Source organism: Centruroides sculpturatus, unplaced genomic scaffold (genome assembly GCF_000671375.1).
Source record: "Centruroides sculpturatus isolate CEXI.00-Female unplaced genomic scaffold, Cexi_2.0 scaffold405, whole genome shotgun sequence".
NCBI classification, from domain to species: domain Eukaryota; kingdom Metazoa; phylum Arthropoda; class Arachnida; order Scorpiones; family Buthidae; genus Centruroides; species Centruroides sculpturatus.
Window position 1 is genome coordinate 188,525 of NW_019384578.1, and position 14,094 is coordinate 202,618.

A 14,094-nucleotide genomic window follows, 5' to 3' on the forward strand; every position below is an offset into this window, starting at 1 on the left:
GATGAATGTTGCTTTCAAAGAGATGGTCTGAAAATAGCTTTGAGGAAAGAAATGACCAGTCGCTATTTCTGGCTCATCAAATACCAGTCTACAGTCTATTTATCATAAGTTGGCACCTATTGTAAACAAACTAACACACATCCCTCTTTGTTTATTGGCTTAAACCTATATCCACCAATTAGAAACTGCATCTCATTCATCAACAGAAAATAGGTCCTCATTATTTATAAAATTATTAATGAAATACTGATCACTTAATAATGATTATAAATGTAGTTATTTCATATTTGTTAAATTATTATTTTTAATGAATATTAGCACATTCTGAATCATTAGAAATAAACTTTTTCTGGTCATGCACATTATAATGTTTTGCTTTTGTTTTCTATTCATCATGTATTAAGACAAACATGGTTGCCTTAATACATGAATTTGATAATATTTCATTTGTGATTAAACAAAATGAAATTAGAATTGTATTAATAAATCTAATTTTCTTTATTTTGGTTTTTAAAGTCACACCTTGTCTTATATGCAAGATCATCTTATACATGAGTAAATATGATATATATATATATATTTGTAGTTATTTATGAAGAATCCAAAGACTAGATATGGAAACATTAGGGTCAGGAGACTCTGAGTGACTATATATGAACTTTCAGTTTGCACTGGAAGTCATGTTATTTCAATACAAAAGTTTTCCCCTGAAAGCAGTTAATAGATGATTGGCATGACTCTATTGTTAAAGGAAATGTATGATGTATAGGGGCAAGATACTACTAATTTGAGATGAAGAGCATATGTTTTAAATGAAATAAATTAAAAATATGATTAAAATTGCAGCACAGCATTGTGACAATGTCAAAAATAATCGCTCATACTATATATCATTCCATATTAATTTTTATGACTTATATTACATAATAATAATAATTGTGCAATTACACATAGGATCAAGCTGCTGTCACATCAACCAGTTCTCGGTCGATATTGTTAATTTATTGTCCCTTCTGCTCAATGTTGCTGTGATAATAGTTTTCCTAATACTTCCCCCTATTCCTCTTCAATTGAGCTGTGTGATTTGAGGACGTTCCTTTGATTTCATCCCCTTGATATTCATCTATCTAACTTCTTTCAGGGGGAAATTTTTGAATTGAAATAACACGACTTCTGATTTGCATTAGAAGTTCATACATAGTTAATTGGGGAGGCCCCAATTAACTATGTATGAACTTCTGCTCTAAGCTTTCCATATCTGGTCTCAACTTTCATCTGTCTAACTCCATTCTCAAGATTAAGGACGGACAGACAGACAGACAACAGTAGGAATTTATAGGTCTACAATTTTTTTAAATTGCAGCCCAATAAAAATTTTGAATTGACATTTCATGACTTCTGGTCTAGACTGGAAGTTAGTATATTGTTAATTGGAACCTCTGGGTCCTAAGGTTTCCATATCTGATCTCAATTTTCATCCATCTAACTGTGAGATTAATGACGGACAAAACGAAATGTAATTATAATGTATCTAAATATACTGCAATTACATTTCTGCTAACAGCTATTAAAATAAAAATGAAAAATATGGCTAGATAAGTATGGTAATAGTAGTTTTCAGTTGTTGAACATGCTCCACTCTGAAGGTACTAAGCAGGTCTATGGTCACAAGTTTGGTCAGGTTCACAATGTTCTTTGTTCTTTCTCCTTTATGGGAAACTTCAAATCATCTATGTACCTGAATATCATTAGGACACTGCCTTAAATTGTTCTACAATCTTAGTTTTGATAAAGCAAAATTTATCTCATTATGAGTCACTTCTATTCTATATTCTGATTAGATGCTTTTTGAGATGTCTTCACCTCATCTTCATATTGGTTCAAATCAAATACTGGAAAATTTTCAAATATGAAATTTTTTTATAAAACTATTTAAAGTACATATAATATGTTTGGTCAAACACGATTGAACAGGATATATGACAAATAAATTAACTTATTTTCTTCTGAGTGACCATTATGGTTTTATTTACATTAATTGGTCTGGAAGCCAAGATCAGACAGATCCTGGTAGCATAAGTGGCAATGTTTCTGCACAGTTAGCATGAGTTGTAGATTTGAGGTCTGCTCCGAGCTGTTCTTTTCTTCCAAAATACTGTAAATTGAATTTGATAAATAATTTTTATCTTGATCAAATTAAACATGTTTTCATTAACGATAAATGTTTAGATACTATATAAGTAAGACCTGTCAGCAACTGAACAGTAGATTGAATGATTATAAGAGATATCAAAAAAGATTTTGCCATTTTATGATGGCCTTAGACCAAACTGTTAGAAAGGAAGAAATTCAAATATACTGGATCAAGCATTTGTGGTCATACTAACTTGAGTTTCCTATTGCTAAAAACCACAGAAAAAATAGTAATAACTTTAAATAATGATAAAGTGATAAATGTCAAAAACAGTAACAGTCTCAATCTTTGGATATGGATACTATCAAAGGAGCAGGCAAGAACACATTATACTAAAGCAGACCTGTCTAAGGTTCTGTTTCTACATGTGGAAATTGATGTTAGTTGACTGGAGCAATTTTTTAGATTTGGGATTACATAGTAAATGTTCTTACAGTTTAAAATTCATTTTTGAATATTTACTTTAGAACATTATTTCTGTATAATGGATCTGAAATGTAAACAAGTTCAAAAAATTTTTATTTTCAAGTTAGTTTCTCTGGCTTTTTGTTTAGTGCATCTCTTTACACAAAACTTAATTACTTCTCTTAACTAGATAACAACAGCTCCCAAATCACCACAAAAAAAAAAAAAAAACTTAAGTCCAGTATGAAACTTAATATAATTTTGAAAATATTTCTGACAAATGTTTTCGATGACAACTAGATCTTCTTCAGGTAAATCAATATTCTAAAATCAGAATGAATTGAAAAACAGAATATAAATTTAAAACATTATTACTGGTACAGTACATAACATTTTAACAGATGAAATATAAAATATGTATAAAACTTTTTTGTTTGTATAATATTTTAGTTTAATTTTTTGTATATATTAATTAGTATGAAGTATGTTGTTATTTAATTTTGATCCAAACAATCAAAATAAAATAATAAATATGCTTTGTCATTAATTTCCAAAATTTCTTAAAAAATAATCAATAAAATATTTCATTTTACAGATTTATTCTACTTTTGCATTTTAAAAGTCATTAAAAAAATTATTAATAGCTTCTCTATCAGAGTTATCAAATTATTAGTGTAAAGTCTATATAGATAAGTTTCAATATTGTTTAAGAATTACTTTGAACTTACTGAACAGAATGATAAATTATTAATCACTCAATTTAATAACTATTAATACTAATAATACATTAAATAGTATTAAATGAGTGATAATTTCAGTACATTTAAGAATAATGAAACAAATGTCCTGAAATAGGAAAAAAAATTAGTTTTTGTATAAAAAAGAAGACAAATTTAGATATTTGTCAGTCTCTACTTGGTTAATATATAACCTTGTATATATACAGGATTTTATAAGTCATGCATCACAGGAGATTGTGCAAAGAAGCTTCAGGTAACTGTAGGAAAAGAAACTAGGGCAAGTGTTTAGTGTATTGGTTATATGCTGCTTCNTCAGTACATTTAAGAATAATGAAACAAATGTCCTGAAATAGGAAAAAAAATTAGTTTTTGTATAAAAAAGAAGACAAATTTAGATATTTGTCAGTTTCTACTTGGTTAATATATAACCTTGTATATATACAGGATTTTATGAGTCATGCATCACAGGAGATTGTGCAAAGAAACTTCAGGTAACTGTAGGAAAAGAAACTAGGGCAAGTGTTTAGTGTATTGGTTATATGCTGCTTCATTTCAGGTCTGCAATATAAATTAAATTAAAATCCAATAATGAATTAAATGTAAATATGAGATGTATGGTACATACAATAAAGGTGTTTGAATACTACTTTATCTTTACAATTTATAAATAGTGAAGATAAGATAATTAATTAGTATTGTATATTATATAACACTTTCATAAGTAAAAGAATGACAGTAAGGAAAATCAGTCTGATATTTTTCTTATTGAATTTATTAAATTTATAAGCTGGAACTATTCTATAATAGAGAAAATCCACACATTTCTCACACTTTCCAGCAGTAACTGCCTAATAACTGTTTAATTTCTTGTACTGTTCTTTTACATTTTTTGTTATTAAAGCACTTAAGGTTTCATTTAAGTATTTTATTACTGCTAAAAACATACAAACATCAAAATATATTTTGAATAAATAAAAATAAAATTATTCTCTTACAACTAATCAATAACACATACAAGAGTAACCTTAATACAAAACCTGCAAAAAGTTTAATACAAATGTTTCCAGCCTAGCAATAGGTCCATATCAAATTTGGAATAACTTTGAAATTCAAAAATGTGTTCAATGTTTATAATATAAATATTTACAATTTAAAATTGTAACAGTTAAATAGGAAATAATAAATAATGTGAAATAAATTACTTAATATTAATTTAACATTATTTATAATCACAAATATTTACAATTTAAATTTTTAACATTTAAATTGTAAATATTTGGACTAAAAATATGGAACAACTTTTTGAATTTCAAAGTTTGAAAAGTAACTTTCTCATTTATATTCCAAAATATTGACAGAATATAAGTGATATGGGCCCGATGCAGATCTATTGCTAAGTCGAAAATGTTTGTGTTAAATTAAACTTTTTGCAAGTGTTGTATTAAGATCATTTTTATATATGGCTCAAATCATCCAGTTTTTAGACCTAAATGCTCAATACTAGAAATTTTTCCTCTGAATTTCTTTCATCGGTTAGTTCAATTATAATTTAGATAGTGTCAAAGAAGGAATATCAAATTTTCTTACATCACTTTTTCTTCTCAAGATCTAATTTTTCCAAACTATTATTATTTTTTTAATATAAATTGCTGTAATTGATGTCCCATCTCAATAGTTTGTTCATTTTAATGGTTATGTAAATATAAAATTACTTAACTTTGTAATAATTGTAATTGCAATTGGTATGTGCTATTACAGCAATATATAAAATGGGAGCATTCAAACCAAAGAGAAAGTTCCAAATCATTAAAAGCAAAAAAAAAAAAATCAAACGTAAACAGAAAAAAAAAACAACAGAATTGCCGAGAGGCAGTGCTGTTGAATTTAAATATTCACTAGCTGACCTGAACAATAGTAAAAATACAGGTAAGAGAAAGACTACAAAGTAATTTTGCCAAGTATATTGTTCCTGAATTGCAAATTGCATGTCATTGAGTTCAAAACAAGCTAAATTTAGACAAATTTTACCAAAGTAGCTATAATCTATGTCTATCTACAGTACAGAAGTTTTTTAAGTATGGTGATAAAATAATATTCATTATGCTGAGTTGTTTATTTCACTAAAACAATATTTGCTTTTTTATAAGTTAGTAAATAAATTCACCCAAATAGAAGAGAACTGTTTGTTATGAAAATTTCATTATATCAGAATTTGACCTGTAATGAGAGCATATGGAAACAAAACATTAAAAAAAAATAAATGAATACAGTCGACCCCCTATAACACTGTTGATTATTCTGTTTTATATGAATTCCATGTTGTACGAGTCACTTAGATTTTACAAATAACTAAGCTGTTCACAGCCCAGCACACGTATTTGTAAAATCTAAGTGACTTGTACAACATGGAATTCATATAAAATGGAATAATCAACAGTGTTATAGGGGGTCAACTGTAAATCTCTTCTAAAGAGAATTTTTTAAAACTCTAGCAAACAATTTTTTTTTCATGTTAGACAATTGTTAAATAACTGAATGACTAATCTTTTAATAAACAAAATCATAATCAATGTGTAAATGTTAGTACCTTATACAATTATACATTCTGCTGACATAATTGTTAGTAAACAAGATATGTTTATTCAGATAATAATCTGACAATGACTAAATAAAACTTTAAGGCCTGATTTGTTTTTCTTTTCAACAATCATATTTAGCATATATAAGATTTATATAATAACTATTACTTAACTGTTGATAATTTATTATTTTAATACAAAAGGCAGATTCTCTTGTTTCCACACAAAATTCTCTGGAGAAATGTGATTTACAAACAGAAAGCTTTGTATAATGGAGATATTATGTATGATAGCAAATGCTTAATAACTGTTTAGGTCTAATATGTAATTGCATGGTTAGAGCTAACTTATTCCTAATGATCAGAAATTTTCTTCAGTTATGTTGTTATTGACTCCTATAAAAAGCTTTTTTTGTTTTCTTAGTTAATTATCTTTATATTTTTTGTAATTTTCTACTTAATCATTCTCTTTTGTTTCTTACCAGGAAATTTTGTGTATATGTCTTTGTGATGATGATGTATACAATGTAAGTTTCTTTTCCTTAAAGAACTGTGAGAAAATGTCTGCTAAGATTGTTGTATTTTGTTTGGTTTCATTTGTCCGAACATAAAATGTACAATATGCTCTTTTGTCCATTCATTATCATTACTAATGAAGCTGAATGCTATAAATCTGAAAAAGGACTTAAAACAAATAAACAAATTTTCTCATCTATGAAATATATTTAAATTATTAATAATTTTTGCAACAATCATAAAAATAATCTAGAAATTTCATTTAATTATTTGCTATAATGAATAAAACACTCTCCCCTTAATTTTAATAACTAATGATAAGAAGCTTACAAATAAGATAAGCTTTGATAATGTTTTATTATACAGAAAATAAATTTAAAATCTAAGAATTGAAAATCTCATTGCATTAACTGAACATAAATGTATTACACTATTCTGGAAAAAATTTATTTCCTCTACCATCAAACATTTTCAGATTTTTAGTTTCAATGGTTCTGAATCTGGCAACAGAAATGGCCTAACACCCACCACTTTTGAGAGAAATGAGGTTTTAACCTAAAACATTTTCTGTTCAAAATATATTTATTGGCTGCACAGACATTGCTAATTGGATAATTAGATACAAATAGATTTATGTTAATTATTCCTTTATCATAATTCAATACATTTAAAAACTTAAACACTTAATGGCACGCTATCTTTCTTTTATATTCTTCAGAAGTCTCTTGCTGTAAAGCCTACCAGTAATTGGCTAACATGTTCTTTTTCTACCTTCCACTAGGTGTGAAAAATATCTAAATGGGAAAGCAGGAAATCCACACATTGCAATCCACTGTTTGGTAGGATTTTACTAGCTTCTCCATGATTTTCTCATAGTTGTTGACTTGTACATTCCCCAAAACACTCTTGTGCATGTTTTCAAACGTGTCCCACACTGTCCTTTCTACTAAGTTAAGTTTTCCTTGAAACTAGGATACTTCAAAAGCTATCTTACTTGGAGACCAACAAAAAATTCCCTCCTTTATTTTTGCATTGCTCAGATAAGAAAACTTTTGCTTCAGGTAAGCAAAGCCTTCTCCTTCTCTGTCCATACCTTTCACGAAGTTTTTCATCAAACTTGATATGAAGAGGAAGTAAGAGGATTTTAGTTTTCTCCACCAGAGCAGGAAAAGCAATATTATTTTGATTTTGTGTGTTTCAGGCCCTTTTTTTTACCAAGTAGTGACTGATTCTTGCTTGACTGTTCTGTTCACATAAAAAACAGTAGAATTTAGTATATACTCCTTGAAGACCTGTTAGCATTGCAACAACTTTGATGTCAGCACACACATTCCACTTATGCTCATTGTATGTTACCTTGCGAGCATTGCCTTCATGTTGTTGTAAGTTTCTTTCATGTGAGCAGTGTGAGCAACCAGAATGACTGGGTGTTTGTTGCCATTGTGTAACAAAACGTCTTTAAGGCTGAACTTTAATGAGTCAACAGAAAGTCACTGCCCTGCAGGATCTTGTGATAACTGAAGTTCCTCCAACAAATGCGATATATTGTGGCAAAAAATAAGATTTGAAAAATTTCAGATTTCTTGACTCTTTTTTTGTAACAAGACATCTTAACTTGTTTCTCCAAAAGTTTCCACTTCTAGTTTTTATATTTTATTCAAGCAACAGCAACAGAAAGTTTGTCTAAAAAAGGCATTTTTATGCAAAAAAGTGGTATTTTTGAAAAAAATTGTGGGTAAAGAAGATTTTGGACATCAGATTCATATTTAGCACATTAACTTACAGTAAAAAAAATCATATTTTCTTTCATGGGAAAATTTTGATGCAGAGCAGTGTTATTAATATTTCTGCAGAAATGAGACTGTTATAAATATATCATGGACAAAAACAATGTAGAAAATGTGCACAAGAGATATTTTTAGAATATACAGTAACATTGAATAGTAAACTGAAATACACTAAAAGATTTCCAAAAAATATAAAACCAGACTCACCAGAGGTATTTTAATCCATGAAGCCATAGATTTGAGCACAAAATTCATAAAGATCAAAACTCTAAAGAGGTCAATAAATTAGTTCTTAAAAATAATTGATTAAATTGTGAAAGTGGACATAAATAAATATAACAAGATAGTTTCAAAAAATGCTGGTTAAAATATAATCATTTTTCTAATAGAAAAGATCTAGAAATCTATAAAATTAAATGTGACCTATGCCTAAATGTAAGCTATTATACTCCTAGATAGCATTCTGTCATAATCCAAAAAGAAAGTGAAATCATATATGTGAAAACTTCCTAATTAAAATAATATAAATTTCAAAAATTAAAAAAGTTTACAAAATCTAATGTTAAATATTTTCAATATTAATAATGCTAACAAGAAAATTATACAAATTACAAAGATAGTTGCAAAAATGTTCTGTAAAGTACATTGCAATACGTGATTGAAACTAAAAAGGGACCTTACATATATAATGCATTCCTGCTAACTTCACTCCACTTTAATTAAGCTTGTTCATATTTCCATTGTTCCAAATGTTCCAGCAAAAAAAAAATAAAATAAAAATTGTAAATCATAACTTTTTTTTTTAAATATTAATTTTACAAATTTGTCATATGTATTACACATTTTAAATAAAAAATATGTACTGTATACCATGTAGGCAAATACAGTATAAAATCTGTTTTTTGAAACTACAAAATATATACATCTATGTGTAATCATTTTTTGACTCTCTCTTTATGTACAAATCTATTAACCCGAGTAACCTCATAATAATTAGTGAGGATAAACTTTAGTATATATTACACAAACTGCATAAGATTTTAGCAGTGGTGCAGTCAGGATTTAATCTTGGGAGAGACAAGTTGAATAAATAAAAAAATTTTTATGTGAATCCAATAAACTTCACCATTTGACTGATAATTCATAAGATGTGTAGAAATAGGAGATACCACAGAATATATATATATACATACATATTTTTGTATTAAATGAATTTTAATAATGATTTTTGAAAAATTTCTAGTGTTTGTTTTCCTTTTTCATTGGAGGTGCCAGAGGCCCTTGGCCCCTCTTGGGGTGCACCACAGGACTTTAGTATAGATTGTAAATTTATTCAATATTTTAAGAAAGATTATTTATTTTAAGAAAACAATATTTAAGTGTATAATTAAAAAACAGATTCAATAAAGAAACAGTCCTGGCAATGAGAGAGACTGTTAACAATAAAAGATTATCAAAACAGATGATAATCAGATCCCAGGATTCATAACTTAGATTATTCAGTTTTGTTACGATACAAAGTCAGGTTAAATATTAGGAAAATTTTAAAATATTTAATGTTCCAATAAATAAAATAAAAACTTGATTTATTAAAATAATGATTTGCATTTGGCTGATAAAGAGGAAAAAAAATTTACTTAGTCAATTACATAGCACTGATATAACAGGCAAAGTAAAAATGGTCTTAACAGTTATAAATTATAACTTTTTTGAAAATTTATTGCTTGAGTAATAAGAAAGCTGTACCAATCTTTTCCTGTTTCTTTTTCCTTTTTAAATATTATCATATGATCATATGATATTGAAATGTTTTTATTTTAATATTAATAAATCAGATAATAATAATAATAATTTGGGGAGATGAAAGTATTCATGATTGCCATACAGGATCAGGTCATAAATACTAGAAACTACAGAAAACACATACTCAAAGTTACAACACTCACAAATGACACATGTAGAAAATGCCACATCATGCCAGAAACTAAAGCCTACAACACATCACTTCTGGTTGCAAGCTCTTGGCACAGACAGAATTTACACAGACACAATCAAGTAGCAAATATAATACACCAAGAGCTTGCAAACGAACACAAATTATTAGACATCCATGAACTAAACTACAAATACATTCCACAGACAGTATTGGAAAATAACACGCACAAAATGTACTACGACAGAGCTATAATCACAGATAAAACAATTTACCACAACAGACCAGACATCACACTCATTGACAAACACAATAAAATCACATACATTATAGACATAGCCATTCCAAACACTCACAATGTACAAAACACATGCACTGAAAAAATTAGCAAGTACACAGAACTCGCCCAGGAAATAAGGCATCTGTGGAGGATGGATAGGGTGCTTATTGTACCTGTTGTTCTCTCCTGTACAGGTGTGATACCACACACACTACACAAAAGCCTGGCCACATTACAATTGAATAGAAACAAATACATCACACTACAGAAGGCCACTATATTGAATACATGCCATATTGTTAGAAAATTCCTGAATACAAACACACACACTGACAGTTTTTTAATTTTTGTTTTGTTTTGGTTACTATGTCTTGACTCTGGTCTGGCATAGTACACTGCCACCGATATCAACCGAGTAAAACTCACAAAACCCAACATAATAATAATAATTATTATTATTATGTTGGGTTTTGTGAGTTTTACTCGGTTGATATCGGTGGCAGTGTACTATTATTATTATTATTATTATTATTTTAAACTCATATATTTTCTAAAATTAATCTGATATTGAAAAATGTCATCAAGATAGAGCAATACAAATGTGTTGACATATAGATATGTAACTGGTTCAAACACCATTATTCTCTAGGAATTATCACATTCAGACTCCAAAAATACTAGCCAATCAACAACTTTATTTCATCCAGATACAATTTAGAAATTACAATATTTCTCTCCTTGATGGGCTTTCTTTCAAAGTAGCCAAATAAAGCACAAACACTTTTTTGAAACTAAAAGAAAAAAAAAAAAAAAAGAAAAATGGAATAGAAACAAAGATAAATTATAGATAAATGTGTTGACATTTACATTATAATGAATATATAAAATTCTAAAAATAATTAATACTTCTGTAAAGTATTGGCTTGTAAACAGTAAGAGAACAAAAGGAAGCACCGACCTCGCTAATTGGATTCAAAGATAGTCCAGTTGTAAACAATTTGCCAGGTGGTAAGCACCTGGTAGTAAACAAGTGGGAGACCACCCACATCGGAGATGGGCGGACACAAAAGTAAGCTTCACCCTCACCTGATTCAAGCAGACATGGGTGAAAGCTATTCACAAGGAAGATCTGTAATTGGTTGAAGTTCCCACCCAAAAAGTCCTCAAATTGGAGGGCAAGCAGGAGAGAAAGAGACAAAGGGCTCAAGACAGGTAAACAAAAAGCTCATAAACTTGGAAAGCCCACTGAGGTTAGAGAGAGAGAGAGAGAGTGAGCATACTCCTTTGCAAGATATCTCAGGGACGGGTAAGTGCTGAGACTAGGCAAAGCATGCAGTAGAGCCAATCTGCAGGCCTCCAGAACTTAATTGTTCCCAAAAGCCAAACTAGTACATAAGGCATCACACTTTGGGTATCCTGTGTTTACTGTGTTTTCCAACTTGTATAGTCTATATATATTTTGTAAATAAACTGTATATATTGACTATCTTGAGTGTGGAGGTGTGCTTTCACTAAACCTACATCAGAACAATTTCGAGTCGTGTTTAATCTGTCAAACCAACTCTAGGAGATGGAGTTTAAGATGGACACTTCACTACTTCTATAATTTAAAATCAATAAAATAATTAGAATATTTATAATTGCAAATAAATTAATTATAATCAGTGTAAAATTAATAAAAGAGCTATAATCTCAGTTTTCAAATGTAAATTGTTTGCAGGAGAGAACATAAAAAAAACTTCCTAACTATATCAAAAGGAACTTTTTATACAATAAGAAACAAAACATATGAAATTAAGTTGCTTGTGACCTAAAAAAGAAACTATCTGAACTCCTATCAGTATAATAATTTTAAAAATAACAGATATAAATGAATAATATTTATTATATATTTTTCAAATTTTTATGTGTTTAATATTTATTTAGTTTATTATCAAGCACATGTGTTATATAATATAATTGCAATAATTATCCAACTTTTGTATATAATTGAACTAACAATAAAAAATTAATAATATGAAATGCAGTAAAATAATATGATCTCCTTTGGTTTATCAGTTCTTTCTAATTTATATTTATCATACTATTTTTGTTATTGGTAATTATGCAAATATATAGGTGTTGAAACTCATTAGGACTAAGTTTCACAAGATAAAAAAAAACCCATGCTATATAATAAAATTTTGTTGTTCTTTTTTAAAAATTCTGATCAAGCTAGAATGTACGTGCAAAAGTAGAAGTACTTATTTAAATGTTTTATTTTCTTATTGATATTCATATGTCTTTTTATAATTTTATTAAGTAAATAATCAAATAAATATTGTTGAAATAAGAAAATATTTTATAGTAACTGTTAATAGATTAAATATTAACAGATAAAAATATAATATTTTGACAAATTCAAGTATACATGGAAAAATTAAACAATTAAAAAATAAATATATTCAACCTTATCCAGCAGCAAATGTTTTCCTTGACAATATGTAAGCATTGTTTTTCAAGGAAGTGGTATTCATATTTATATATTACCATTTTGTGATTTGAAATATTGAAATACTTTTGTATATTTATTTAATAATATTTGTTCTTTTTGACGTCTACATGCAATTGAATATATTGCATTTGCTTAATTCTAAGACACTTTTTTAAAAATCTATTTTTACTTGTTTAAAATAAAGGTAGATCCTAGAAATGAGTGTCTTACAGTCCAAACAATAATCATTTCAAGCAAACCACACAATGTTTTATGCACCAATAATAGACTTTTCAGCTAGGCAATACTACTCAACATTCACATCAGTTTGAATGAACTTTGCAGATAACAAACAGTTCATTTAAAACTAGTTTTTAAATCTTTAAAATGTCTTTGAGATGATATTATCATGTAGCATTAAAATAAATAGTTATTATATATGACAAACATGGAAATAGAGCTATCAAATAATATCTGTTTCACAGCATCTGTATTGTTTTTTGAACTAATCATTACTTGACGAAACTTAATAAAATTGATTAGGCCTATTTAAAAACTTTCCTTCCTCAAAAAAAAAAAAAATTTCAAACTCAATAGCATTTTAGAATTAAGAAACTATAATATGTAATATATGTATATAAATTTTTCCACAGATCTAATTTGAATGCCTGTAAAATTTTAAAAACACATTTTGTGAAGTTAAAATTATCCAAATAAAATCAAAAAAGTTTCATATCAGTTTATGTACATTTAATGAAATCTCCATAAACACAGAGTTTATCTGTTCATTATAAATGGCTTTATACCTAAAATGTATTAGAGTACTTAATTACTGGAATCCCAATCCAAGTATTCCAAATACTAAATATCTGAAAATAAACTTTAATAATATTTCAAAAAATATTTCACGATGCTTAGCTACATGATAGAAGTATACACCAAAACTAATATTTTCAAGATATTATAAATCAACTTTGTTTAATCAGGAAATATTTGTAATCAGTAGAAAATCTACTTGATCATTCTTTATATTTCATATTTATTGTAATTAAAATATATTGTGATTAAAATTGAGTAAATCTATTTTTAAAAAAAAAATAATAATAATAATAGCAATTGAAATTATTTTTAATCACTTTTTATTTGTTATTGAAAAAATTATTTAAAGAGAAATCTACTTTTCTTTCT

General features: G+C 27.6%; 1 protein-coding gene across 3 annotated transcripts in view; it reads right to left on the bottom strand.

The window, feature by feature from the left end:
- Positions 1–14,094, bottom strand: part of LOC111624395 (phosphatidylinositol 4-kinase type 2-beta-like) — a 33,430-nt gene that overhangs the window by 13,753 nt on the left and 5,583 nt on the right. The gene's annotated exons all lie outside the window — the stretch shown is intronic.